This window comes from Camelina sativa, chromosome 9, assembly GCF_030686135.1.
Source record: "Camelina sativa cultivar CO46 ecotype springtype chromosome 9, ASM3068613v1".
In the NCBI taxonomy this organism is placed as follows: domain Eukaryota; kingdom Viridiplantae; phylum Streptophyta; class Magnoliopsida; order Brassicales; family Brassicaceae; genus Camelina; species Camelina sativa.
Genome location: NC_141888.1, coordinates 26,371,789 through 26,385,392, shown reverse-complemented (window position 1 = coordinate 26,385,392; position 13,604 = coordinate 26,371,789). Strand labels below are relative to the sequence as shown.

Here is a 13,604-nt window from a genome sequence, read left to right as displayed (position 1 = left end):
CCTTTTATACCTCTTAGAGTTCTCCACAAACCCTAGATTCCACAAGCTTCTTTCTCTTGTCTTTTGGGTAAAAGCTTGTTCTCTTTTTGTCAACTTGACCCATGCTTTTGTTCCTGTCGTACCTAACACAAGCATGCTTCTCTAACACAGCCGTTCCACTGTTTGCTGCAACTTGACGCTTTTCTGCTCTGTTGCACTACACAACCTCTTCACGATTCATCTCTTGTTTCCAGCTCTGTAGCACTACACAGCCACTACAAGTTGTCTGCTCTGTTTTCATCTCTGTTGCACTTCAAGTTTACTCAACTGCTAAACAAACTTCTGCTAAGTTGTATGATGCAGCTGATACCTTCTTTCTGCTCTGTTGCACTTTCAGAGTTACTCAACTGCTAATGAAAGACTTGTTCTCATGAGCTTAAAGCATGATTGTTTGAGCTCTCACTTCTTGGATCTTCTCACTAAGACTCCAAGGTTCAACACGTCACTTCATTCCATGTGACTTTACATTGAGCTGTCTTGGCTGTGGTAGATTCTCTGATTTTCTATCTGAGGAATTACTGCGTCTGTGTCTGTAGCTGGTTACACATGCTCCAACTTGATCAATGCTTCTGTTTCTCAACATATGTTTGTGTCTGACTTGTTAACTGCAACGTTCACTGCATCTGTGTCTGTACTTTCGGTTGTATCAGGTTTACCCATTGCTTCTTGATCATCTCTCTTGATTCTTATAACCAGTAACAAGACCAATATATCTTCAATCTCTCCCTTTGTTACTGAGTTATAGAACTCAAGCTTTCTCTATTCTTGCACTTGATGATCTTCAAGCTTTCATGATGTAACTGAAACTTTGGCATCTTCATTACATTGAGAGGATTCTGTCATTGTGATCTTCTCTCTTCTGTTTCAATAGTTATTCCTTTACGCCTTGTTGTCAATCTTACAATTCTGTCAACACAGTGTATCTTCAATCTCTCCCTTGTTGACTGAGTTGTAGGACTGACAAACGTTGATGATCTGCAACCTCTAGATATCATGTTCTTGTTTCTTTTGGCATATCTATTTCAAACAACTTCAATCTCGGTCAACACAAAAATCAATCTCTCCCTTGTTGACTGAGTTGAAGGACTCTAGCTCTCCCTTAATCATAAACCATCAAGCTCCTGATCTTGACTTGATCACATCTTCAGTGAATATCAAATACCTCCAAGTGTTGCATGCAACCACGACATAGCATAGCAACAACAACAACTAGCATATGGGAGTAATTCAGAGAGTCTCCCTTTAAAGCTCAGTTTGATATTCAACTTCATACGATGAACCAACTTGTCATCATCAAACCTTGGACTTGACATTAATACCATCTTCTGCATTTATCAAACATCTTCAAGTTGTGTCAGCAGCAATGACACAAGCATAGCAGCCCCAACAACTAGCAAATGGGAGTAAATACAAGAACTCTCCCTTTTTAGCGCAGTTTGATACTCAAGCAATCAATGGCACTAACTCATCCTGCAAGGCTGCTTGAGTGCATAACTAAGGTAAAAAATAACAGATATCAAGAGCATAGTCCAATAAGGAACTCATTAAGCAAATATTGATCCTCCTCTTGCTTTGATGTTAAGAGTCTGCTCAGACTTGCCTGAACACTGCAGAAAATTCACACATACCAAAATCATAAAACCAGAACATGATATCAGCCATCAAACCAATGATAATGATGACTTGGTTACAATGACACAGATGAGAGTAGCTCAGAACTAGTTAACCCATCTTCAGAAATGTACCGCTGTCGCCAATAGGATCAGGATCAAAGCTTGCTGTACGCACAGAACAGCTAATTTCTGAAGACAAAAACACAAACCAGTACTGAGCCGAGAACACTTCCTTGAGAACACAATTGTCAAACATCTTAAAATCCCCTTTGAACCTCATGAATCTTAACTTGATCAGAACCTCTTAGTACTAGCAATCATTGTGCTTCATTTTGAAGTTCAGCCTTTGAACAATGGAAACTAACATGATCATCAAACTTAATACCTTTGTAGTCACAGCGGAAACATAGACAATTCTCTCGAACCATGATGATCTTGTGAAATGTAGCATTGACTGAATAGCCTCAGCTTCTGCAGACTTGCTTGCTCAAATAGCCTTGATTTAGAGCTGTTTCCATTTTTGCAAATATAGGCTTCAAAACGCTCTTCTTTACTAAGTCAGATCAGATATCCAGATATTGTACTTCATGAAGTAGACGTCTCTTCCATATCAACTAGTTACAATACAGATCACACCTATGCTTTTCTTGAAACTCCTCCTGAACCTCAAGCAATATACCAAACCAGAGATTGGGTATAAAACCACACGCACACAACAGTTTCTTGCAACACCGAACAAGACATCATGACCATAATATCAACCACATGTGCACACCGACTTTAACCAGAAAACTATATTTCAGCTTAAGAGCAACGTTGAGATAAATCCAGATGAACATACCTTGAGCCAACCTTTGAACGACATCTTGTGATCCCAACTGTGAACCAATGAATAAGACAGATGATTGCAGCTTCTGTAGCAGTTGTTATCTCAATATTTGGAACGTCTTTCTTCAAAAACACATAAGAAGGAACTCATATAAAATCCTCAGATTTTTAAAACCTGGAGCAGCAACAACTTCTTGAATTTCAAAAACGATGTCCCAACTTTCACTGACAAGGCACTTCAGCTTCCTGGGTTACAACTTAACCGGTGTTACTCAAAGCTGAGTATTCTACCTCAAATTGATCCCGACCAACATCTCCTTGCAGATGTCACTTAAGCTAACCTTGCAGAACTGAACTGGAGTTACACAACTCTGAGTATTCTACCTCAGATTGATCCCGACCATCTTATACTACTAGTGAAAGTGAATCCTTCTCTTGAAATTTAATAATCTAGCGCTCTTACTCTTCTCTTCTAACACCCAGATGTCTTCTTGAATATTCTGCAACAACTTACTTGAAAACAATCCCAACCAATACAAGGCACAACTGAGAACAAAACCAATATCAACTGATACGAGCTTCAAGGACATTCCTCACTAAAACCTTAAACCTCCAAGACCCATAAGAATTTTCAACAGAAACAAATGTGTTTCACATATCCATAGTAACACTTCTCTCGTGACACTAACTCCCAGCAGAGATTAATTCCTTGTAAACATATTCCATCACGCAGAAGATTTTACATATATTGACATACGTTTGAGGTAGTGACATAGAGGTGAATGTCTGCCTTGACCACTTCAGACTTTGGTGCAAGATATTCACATTCAGATCAGATGACTTTCCACACTTCTTCACAATTAACTTCGTCTTACTCACTGATGGATCTTAATACTTTGATTGTGATTACCTGACCTAGGAACATTAATAACTCCTGTTTCTTTTTCCAACCATGAGGTCTTGAACTGAGCTTCTTCTCCTGCCTTGATGCAGAGCATATACGAAATAACAAAACAGCCCAGAAATTTTCAAAATGTTGTGGGATGATCAAGCACAGCAATATGAAGCCACAGGAGAAAGCGGATCACAATTTGGGTTTGTGGATTGAAAGTTAAGACCAAAATCCAAAGCATATCCAAACTGCTAAAACCCTGCGAACAGCTAAATTTGAGAACAGTTTCCTATCAAATGACACAAAATCAGAAGGAGAACTTTATATCATTGGGAAGATCCTGCTTTCAAAATTCCAAAACATCCTTCAATACAGAAATCCGAGGTATACAGCAAAGTCAAACGCAGAGGCAAAGTCAGACAAGAACCCAGCTTCATGAGCCTGCAACTCCATCAAACTCATAACTTCTTCATATCTTCTTCTTTTAACATTATGAGTTTGTTTTTCTCCCCAATGTTGATTATGTGTTTCAACCAAAAACTGTTCCATAGGAAACACACAATCAACATAGACTCATCTGTTTGCAGACTTCAAAGACCTTGATATATCTATCATAAAAAATTCTTCACCATTTCTTGATCCACGACACAAACGAAGCAGCAACTCAACCCAGAGACTTTTGCAACTTGGTCGCAAGATCAACATCAGAGATACAAAGCCACATGTGAAAGCAGATCATGGTTTGGGGTTACGGTTTGGAAGTTATGACCAAATCCCCAAAACATATCCAGAAGATAACTCTGCAAACAACCAACTTTAAAAGCAGATTCCAATAATATCACAGAGAACCAGAATGAGATCTTTATGTCCTTGAGAAGATCTCATTTCCAATTTTTCAAAAGATCTGCCAGCACTAGAAACCAAGATCTGAAGTCAAAGGAAAATGTAGAAGAAGAACACATACCAGAGACACCACAATTTCCTTGATGTATGAAATTATAACACGACTGTAGATCTCAGTATCTGAAAAAAATGTTTCATTTGATCTCTTCTCAAAAGCCAGCAACATTCATAAGACCCATAATCCAAATGATTATCCTTTGATGATACTTCCCTTTCTTGTGATCTCAACCAATCAATATGACCTCAAGTCTTCTTCTTTAGCTAGGAGCATCTTTGATAGGCTGAGACAAACCTCTACAAAACAACTCATGCAATTCAGCCCTTCCCTGATCACTTCTTCACCATACTGTTTCTATCTCCATTAGATCGCAACACTCCACGAGCTTCTTCAAGAATACATACAGGCTCAAACTGAACCCAAACATGTGGCTGATGTCGAACTCCACAGTCACCTGCAGCTTTGACCTATCTTCACCATTTTCTGTAATGGGCTTAGATATAATACCACACTAGGCCTTTGCACAGTTACCAGAAACCCAACATAACACAAGACCACACAAGATCAATTCCTCATCTTTCTTAAGAGGCATCAGCGACAAACTTCAACATTAGTGAGGATCAAGCTTCATTCCTCACACAAGCTCTTCTTCACTTCCATAGACACCCAGATTCAGAGATCATAATTCTTTGCCGAGAATCACTTCCTTTCTTTTCAAATTAGAGAAAATAACCAGATTGTGTTATTAACTCTTTCTCTAAAGTCCCAACACAAGTAACACTTGTGATTGCAAGGAACCAATCAAACGACCATTGAATCCTCAGCGGCAGAGAGATGAACGTCTTCTTCTCTCACTCAAAATCAGATGTAAACCACAACACTTCGTCTCTCTCTCTTTACCGTTAGAGACACAGAACAAGGACTCACCCCAGATTTGGGTTATCAACAATGAGCATCATGTGACATCTTCTTAGCCTCCAACTCACTTTATAATTTCAAAAATGATGTAATTCCACCTCAAATCCATGATATATACTTCATATTGTTACCATAATCTCCAGTGAATTTTATGAAATGCTCAAGAAACAATTCACAACGGCTCACAGCATTTCCGGCGTCAGAACATAAACTTCAAAAGCAATGATGAAGAAAATCGCAAAAACTTGAAGGCTAATCTACCAAACCAAATCTAGAAGCTTTAGGAAACATACCTATTGCTTCCAGCTTCTTGTGACAACGCACATACAACGAAGAATCTCTGAGCATCAACAGATCCTTTATTAATTTCATGGCAAACACCAAACTGGAGCAGAAGACTCTCGTTGACTTGTTGATTTTTTTAAACCAGATCCACACGTGGTAAAAACCTTCACATGCCCAACACCTTAAAACAACTCCTTGTGGGCTTTTATTGGGCCTGATTTACGAATTTAGATGAAAGCCGACGAAAAACACAAAATACCCATGTGAGAAAACCTTTCTCCTTTCTTCGACTACAATTTCTCACAGCACGAGAACCAAGACATCTTGAAGATGACACTGAAAAATCCGATGAACTGTACAAACAACTTCGGACGAGTTTGAAAACAGATCCGCCGTCGTCATCTTTCTCTCATCTCTTTGTTCTTCATTTTCACCAACCTGGATAGAACCCATCACTTGATTTTCTCCAAATAAGATCATAGCTCTTCTTCCTCATCTAGACACATCTCAGGATCTAACCTGTTAGAGACAGTATAATCTCAAATCGGTTTCCTGCTCTGATACCAATTAAAAGAATGAGATGCGTGCTAGATCTACAGACTTGTATGACAGATATGTATGAGCGATGCTTAACAGAGAGATGAAAGGATAGTGAAGAGACGACACAAGAGATTTGTTAACGGGGTTCGGATAACCTACATCCCCGGGACCAAGTCCAGAATCATTCACTAGAATAAGAACGCAAAAGTCACATTTGCCAATGGTATCTAGCACACACTTGTGCCTACCACTCTTATCTACATGAACCAAAGGAACCACCACTCTTTGTCTTTTCCAACGAGTGTGAACCTCTACAAAAACCACCAACATATTCTCTATCTTGTTGGTGGGACAACACCACACACAACATGTGTGCTTCTCTCAATTTTAGGTCTAGGGTGCGTAAGCTTCTCCTTGCTACCACCTCTTCCTTTTATACCTCTTAGAGTTCTCCACAAACCCTAGATTCCACAAGCTTCTTCCTCTTGTCTTTTGGGTAAAAGCTTGTTCTCTTTTTGTCAACTTGACCCATGCTTTTGTTCCTGTCGTACCTAACACAAGCATGCTTCTCTAACACAGCCGTTCCACTGTTTGCTGCAACTTGACGCTTTTCTGCTCTGTTGCACTACACAACCTCTTCACGATTCATCTCTTGTTTCCAGCTCTGTAGCACTACACAGTCACTACAAGTTGTCTGCTCTGTTTTCATCTCTGTTGCACTTCAAGTTTACTCAACTGCTAAACAAACTTCTGCTAAGTTGTATGATGCAGCTGATACCTTCTTTCTGCTCTGTTGCACTTTCAGAGTTACTCAACTGCTAATGAAAGACTTGTTCTCATGAGCTTAAAGCATGATTGTTTGAGCTCTCACTTCTTGGATCTTCTCACTAAGACTCCAAGGTTCAACACGTCACTTCATTCCATGTGACTTTACATTGAGCTGTCTTGGCTGTGGTAGATTCTCTGATTTTCTATCTGAGGAATTACTGCGTCTGTGTCTGTAGCTGGTTACACATGCTCCAACTTGATCAATGCTTCTGTTTCTCAACATATGTTTGTGTCTGACTTGTTAACTGCAACGTTCACTGCATCTGTGTCTGTACTTTCGGTTGTATCAGGTTTACCCATTGCTTCTTGATCATCTCTCTTGATTCTTATAACCAGTAACAAGACCAATATATCTTCATCATATTCCTCGATAAAGGCTGGGTCTTCAATAGCCGATTTGATGGGAGAGATCTCTGCAAACACCGCTAAACTCTTTATGGTTTCTGGTGATGACCTAATCAACACTTCGTTGATTAGGTCACGAGGAAGACGTTTCAAGTTTCGTAAAAGCGGATTCATGGTGGTTTTTGCAATGGAAGAAGAATCAAGAAGAGGAAGACGAAACTCTAGGAGAGAGAGAGAAAGAAAGAAAGAGAGAGATGAGTCGAGACGTTGATTTGTCAAAAAATAATAATAATAAAATGTTTATTATAAAGTTTTGTTCTTTTCATTTCCCATCTAACGGCTCTTAGTATTTGCTTTAATATTTAAAAAAAAAAAAAAAAAATTCTTATTATAAAGTTTTGTTCTTTTCATTTCCCATCTAACGGCTCTTAGTATTTGCTTTAATATTAAAAACAAAAAAAATGGTCGGTTGACATTCTCTAGTATTTGCTTTTATAACATTTTTAATAAATAACTTATGTTATTTGTTTTATGAATATCTGTAATACAGTCCAAAATAGTTGATAGCAATAATTCTTATAGGTGATATTCAAAATATATATATATATATATATATATATATATATATATATTGCTTAGAAAATATGACATTATAGGAAAAGTAAAACTAGTTTAATAAAATTGTTGAAATAGTTGTTAAAGATTTCAATTAAGTACCAAGAAGAGAGACAATAATTCTATCTACACAACAAAAGTTTTTGATTTAAATAAAATGACCAAAAAGTAAAACAATCCTTGAAAATTCTTAAACCTACTTAGTAAAAAAATATAATGGGACATATACAAATTAACAATTAACAAGCTATGAACCTTGTGAGTTGTGACTGATGATTACAAAGCTCAAAGATGACGACTGTGTTAAAACATCAAATTAAACATTAAAACCCACAATTGGCCATGTGAGACCGGTCTGATTCGGGTTAAGTATATTTGATGGTTGAACCTCTATAACCGGCTTACACACATCGTTATTCGTTAACCGAACTTACCGTTGCTAGACGCGTTGATGATAGTGATGAGGTTTCGATTTCAAAGCTCATGAAACGCATCAATGTCGATCTCCGTCTTCTCCGTTTTCCGAAATTCAGAGAATCTCAATCACGAAAAGTATCTTCGTCCCTACCCAAATTGGAACTCGATGAGGAATCACCACAGGAGACAGCTCTCCTGCTTTGGTCAGGTACTCGACACTTACCCAGATCTCAGAACACTTAGAACAGTCCACTCCAGGATCATTATGAAAGATTTACGCCACAATTCTTCTTTGGGTGTTAAACTTATGAGAGCTTATGCTTCTCTAAAAGATGTAGCATCAGCACGTAAGGTGTTCGAGGAAATTCCTGAGAGAAACGTAATCATCATCGTTAATGTTATGATCAGAAGCTATGTGAATAATGGGTTTTATCGTGAAGGTATTCAAGTGTTTGGAACGATGTGTGGATGTAATGTTAAACCTGATCATTATACTTTCCCGTGTGTTCTAAAGGCGTGTTCTTGCTCTGGAAATATTGTCATTGGGAAAAAGATTCATGGGTCCGCTACAAGAGTTGGGCTTTCTTCCACTTTGTTTGTTGGGAACGGTTTAGTTTCTATGTATGGAAAGTGTGGATTTTTATCTGAAGCAAGGCTTGTACTTGATGAGATGACAAGAAGAGATGTGGTCTCTTGGAACTCGTTAGTTGTTGGTTATGCCCAAAATCAGAGATTTGATGATGCTTTGGAAGTTTGTAAGGAACTGGAGTCTGTGAAGATAAGCCATGATGCTGGCACGATGGCTAGTCTTTTAGCAGCAGTGAGCAATACAACTCCTGAAAACGTTAAATATGTTAAAGATATGTTTTTCAAAATGGGGAAAAAGAGTTTGATTTCGTGGAATGTGATGATCGGTGTGTATATGAAAAACGCGATGCCTGTTGAAGCCGTGGAGTTGTATTCCCGAATGGAGGCTGATGGGTTTTCGAACCTGATGCAGTCTCAATCACAAGTATTTTACCTGCTTGTGGAGATACATCTGCTCTGTCTCTTGGTAAGAAAATCCATGGATACATTGAGAGGAAGAAGCTAGTACCAAATCTGTTGTTAGAGAACGCACTGATCGATATGTATGCGAAGTGTGGATGTTTAGACAGAGCGAGAGATGTGTTTGAGAACATGAAGTCACGTGATGTTGTGTGTCTTGGACAGCTCTGATTTCAGCTTATGGATTCAGCGGAAGAGGCTGTGACGCAGTGGCATTGTTTTCGAAAATGCAAGATTCGGGTCTCCTCCCTGATTCAATTGCGTTTGTCACTACGCTCGCTGCTTGTAGCCACGCAGGATTACTAGAAGAAGGTCGGAGTTATTTCAAACTCATGACAGATCATTACAAGATCACTCCTAGGTTAGAGCATTTGGCTTGTATGGTGGATCTTCTTGGCCGAGCCGGGAAAGTGAAAGAAGCTTACAAATTCATACAAGAAAATGTCAATGGAACCAAACGAGTTTGGGGAGCCCTATTAGGATCTTGCAGGGTGCATTCTGGTACAGACATCGGTCTATTAGCAGCTGATAAACTTTTCCAGTTAGCACCAGAGCAATCTGGTTACTACGTATTGCTTTCTAACGCATACGCAAAGGCTGGAAGATGGGAACAAGTGACAAACATCAGACATATAATGAAGAGCAAAGGGTTAAAGAAAAATCCCGGATCAAGCAATGTTGAGGTCAATGGAGAAATTCATACATTCTTAGTAGGCGACAGGACACACCCGCAGTCCGACGAGATATATACAGAGAGCTGGATGTTTTTGTAAAGAAAATGAAAGAGTTAGGTTATGTTCCTGATTCAGAATCAGCACTTCACGATGTAGAAGAAGAAGATAAAGAAACTCATTTAGCTGTTCACAGTGAGAAGTTAGCCATTGTGTTTGCTCTCATTAACACAGTGGAAGAAGACAGTAATAACGCCATAAGAATAACGAAGAATCTTAGGATTTGTGGAGATTTTCATGTTGCAGCAAAGCTTATCTCGCAGATAACTTCTCGTGAGATCATCATCAGAGACACCAATAGATTTCATGTGTTCCGCGGTTTGGTGTTTGCTCTTGTGGTGATTATTGGTGACTGAGAAACTAAATGTTAAAGGTATTTTTCTCTTGCACTCGTGTTCTTTCTTGTCCTCTCAATATAAGAGTTTCGGCGGATTTTGTTTTATATTTTCATTGAGAAATTGTCTCAATTCCAACTTATTTTGCTTAGATATGATTCTGAATAAACACATATCCACGATTTGTTTTTCCTGGATTTTGATTTGTTGTATGCTTTGTTGTTCACGAACTTGATTTGTGTGTGGTTTTTTTTTTTTTAACGTTTCTTGTCTCAGTGGTTATGCCTAGGTTAATTTTAATATCTACTGTATATATGTCTGATTCTGTGTCAACCTATTAAACATATTGTAGCTTTTGATTTTGTTTTACAAAATAATATTCGAAATTGATCAATCTCTTCTTATACGCTTTTCAGCTTTTGGATGTTCACTCATGAGAACAGATGGCTTTGTTGTATACGAGTCTGCTACTTCACTCACAAATCCCTACACATTACCTAACAACATATATATATATATATATATATATATCAATGTATATGTCTTTGTCTCCTCTAGTTTCTCATTATTGTTGGGACCTTATGGGTTGTGTTAATTGTTTTCTGATACGTATTAGGAACGTTTCCTTTTTGTTTAAAATTCCTATTTAATTGATATAGAAAAAACTGTTAGGGTTTCTATTTCTCTGTTTTCCTTTTGGTCTGTTTGCTTCTATGTTTTATATAGAGATGAAGATGAACGTCTAGAGGTCATGTCAAGCACAATGATGAACCAAAGTCTAGAGGTCATGTCAAAGACAAGTTATTTCACATTTTCAAACCTGGCAAGAAGGAAAATAAAGAGAGCCTATCGTCAATAGAGAAAAGCTATTTATATTACGTAGCTTATCTGAGAAATTCCATTACCATTGTTAAATCTGGTCGACAAGTAAAACCTGTGAAAGATGTAGCGAGTTTGTCAGATCCTGATATTATTGCAGTCAGTGATTACCCGTTTCCGGATGGAGGCAATACCCCATTCGAGGCATCGAAAGACGGCAAAGTGATAGTATGAATACCTTCATTATATTCTCTTACTTCTATTTTGAAATCTGTCTTTTCTGATTCTTTCTAATTTTCTATGCTGACATTTTTCATTTTGTTGTAATGATTTCCAAGGATCTTGAAGATGGTGTTGAACCTGATGATTTATTCAACTCTTCGTTTAGCAAGAGGCTAATGGAACTTCTCAGAAATCCCTATGATGAGAAAGAGTAATTGCGACTCTATACTGAGGCATCACTCAAGAGACAATTGACTCGGTCTAGGCAATTACGAGATGGAAGAGAGATTGAATACAATGTTGAAGACCAGTTGGCACTGTCATATCTCGAAAAGTATACAGGTACAAACAACTTGTACAATGTGTTCTTGTGGATGTGTAGTGTGTTGAACTATCTTCTCAAAGATAAAACTGTTTAACGAATAGATAATTGTTTTGCGCTATATAAAAGGCTAGCTTGAGGCTCAGTCAGCTAACTCTAAGTCTCTAGAGGAAAGGTTGCTGAAGGATTTCTTACATTTAGGCAGATCATACATCTTTAATTGGATATTCACAATTGTTGGGATATCTGCTTATTACTATAATCTGAGTATTGCTAGAAATGATGTATTCCATTCGTGATACTTTCTTGGTGGAATTTAATTCACCATGTCCTGTAGTTTTACCTTTGCTTTCCAGTGAACATATACTCGATTGTAACCATATTAAATTTACTTCGGTTTGATTCTGCAGATTTCAACAAGATTTATCAACGTTATTTGAGGGATCTTCCTCGATCTTTAAACCTGTTGCGCGGATTTTTCTTTTATTTAGAGGTAGAGTTTTCTGTTTCATTGATTTTTCTTGGCTACAACATGTGCAAAGTTGTGAGTTTTCATTGGTCTCGTAAACCCCCTTGTTACCATAAAACCTTGAATGCATAATTTTATCAAAATAACAAATTGAATGTAAGAGTTGTATGCGCCATGGATTAATGTCTTTTGCGGTTTGCTTATTTTGCAGAACATAGTTCTTGAAGGTGCGTTCAAACCCTGGCTACATGAAAAACGTTTGACAAATTTGCGTGTTGATGCTAGAGAGTGCATAGATATTGTAGGCACTAGGCAGCAAGTAACTCCGCACCACACTGCTCTTAAAGTACATCTTAAGTGACACTCAAAGACTCTATAAGAAAGTCTTGGATATGAAGCAAAACGAGAGATCCTACAAGATTTGTATTTGCAATCTCGAGGCTTCTTTTTAGGTTCATCACTGTATGGTAGTAGTGAGTAGACTACTAGTAGTAGTAGTTTATGACTTCATATTATAATAGCTGCAGATCTGTGTAGTAATCTGCAGATCTTGATTTGTAAACTGTAGTATTTATATATACTCTATAAAGCTTGGAAGCGAACTAACAAATTGAAGAAAGGCCTAAAAGCCAAGATTTCATTTATGGGTCTACATCACTGTGTTTCACCCCAGAAAATGAGAAAGCAACTTGTATTATTCTCTATAAACACTTGTCACTGGAAACGTATTACCCTACCTACATTACTGTGTGTTTCCCCCATTAGGCATTGGAGAAAGTCAGAAATAGAACTGCGTATGAGAACACTTGCAAACTGAGACTTCTTACAGCAAAAGTTATCACCTTGGAGACAATAATAACAATCAGGCATACACTCTGGAACCAGTCATCAGGGATCTCTTGAGCAAACTGCAATTCTGAAGGATCAATACTTACAAATACAAATACGAGAAAATAAGTGTAAACTGTTTACAGGAAAGAAAAAAAAAAAAACGATTTCTTTCTTTTATTCTCAATGAAGACAAGTACAAGCACTTTTTTTCTTTCCTACCAAAGTCCCAACAACAAGCATTTCCCTCTCGTTTTTATTACCACAGCTATAAGCATTATCCCCAAAAAAGACTTACCGGAAATAGCAAGATACATCCCAAACAAGAAGGTTGGAGTTAAACCCCTTGTGCCTCCTCACTGGCTAGATAATCTGCTAAAACAGTTTGGTGTTACTATGCTTAATGTGGTCTCTCTGCAATATCATGTCTTATCTCATTTTGTTTGGGTTCCCAACCTCCCATTGCCTTTGTCCCTTAGGGTTTACTAAACCCCTTGTTCCTCCATGATGTATCTCATGTCTATATTATATAATGTATTCTCTGTTTAATTATTTGATTCTTCGTTGGTTGACACTTTCCTTTACCAATTAGAGTTATTTGATTGGTCGA

The 13,604-nt window shown here is 37.9% G+C and overlaps 1 pseudogene; it reads left to right on the top strand.

Annotated features, from left to right (window-relative positions):
• Nucleotides 1-8,141: 8,141 nt before the first annotated feature.
• LOC147938792 (putative pentatricopeptide repeat-containing protein At3g49142 pseudogene) lies at nucleotides 8,142-10,728 on the top strand (annotated as a pseudogene).
• Nucleotides 10,729-13,604: the final 2,876 nt, after the last annotated feature.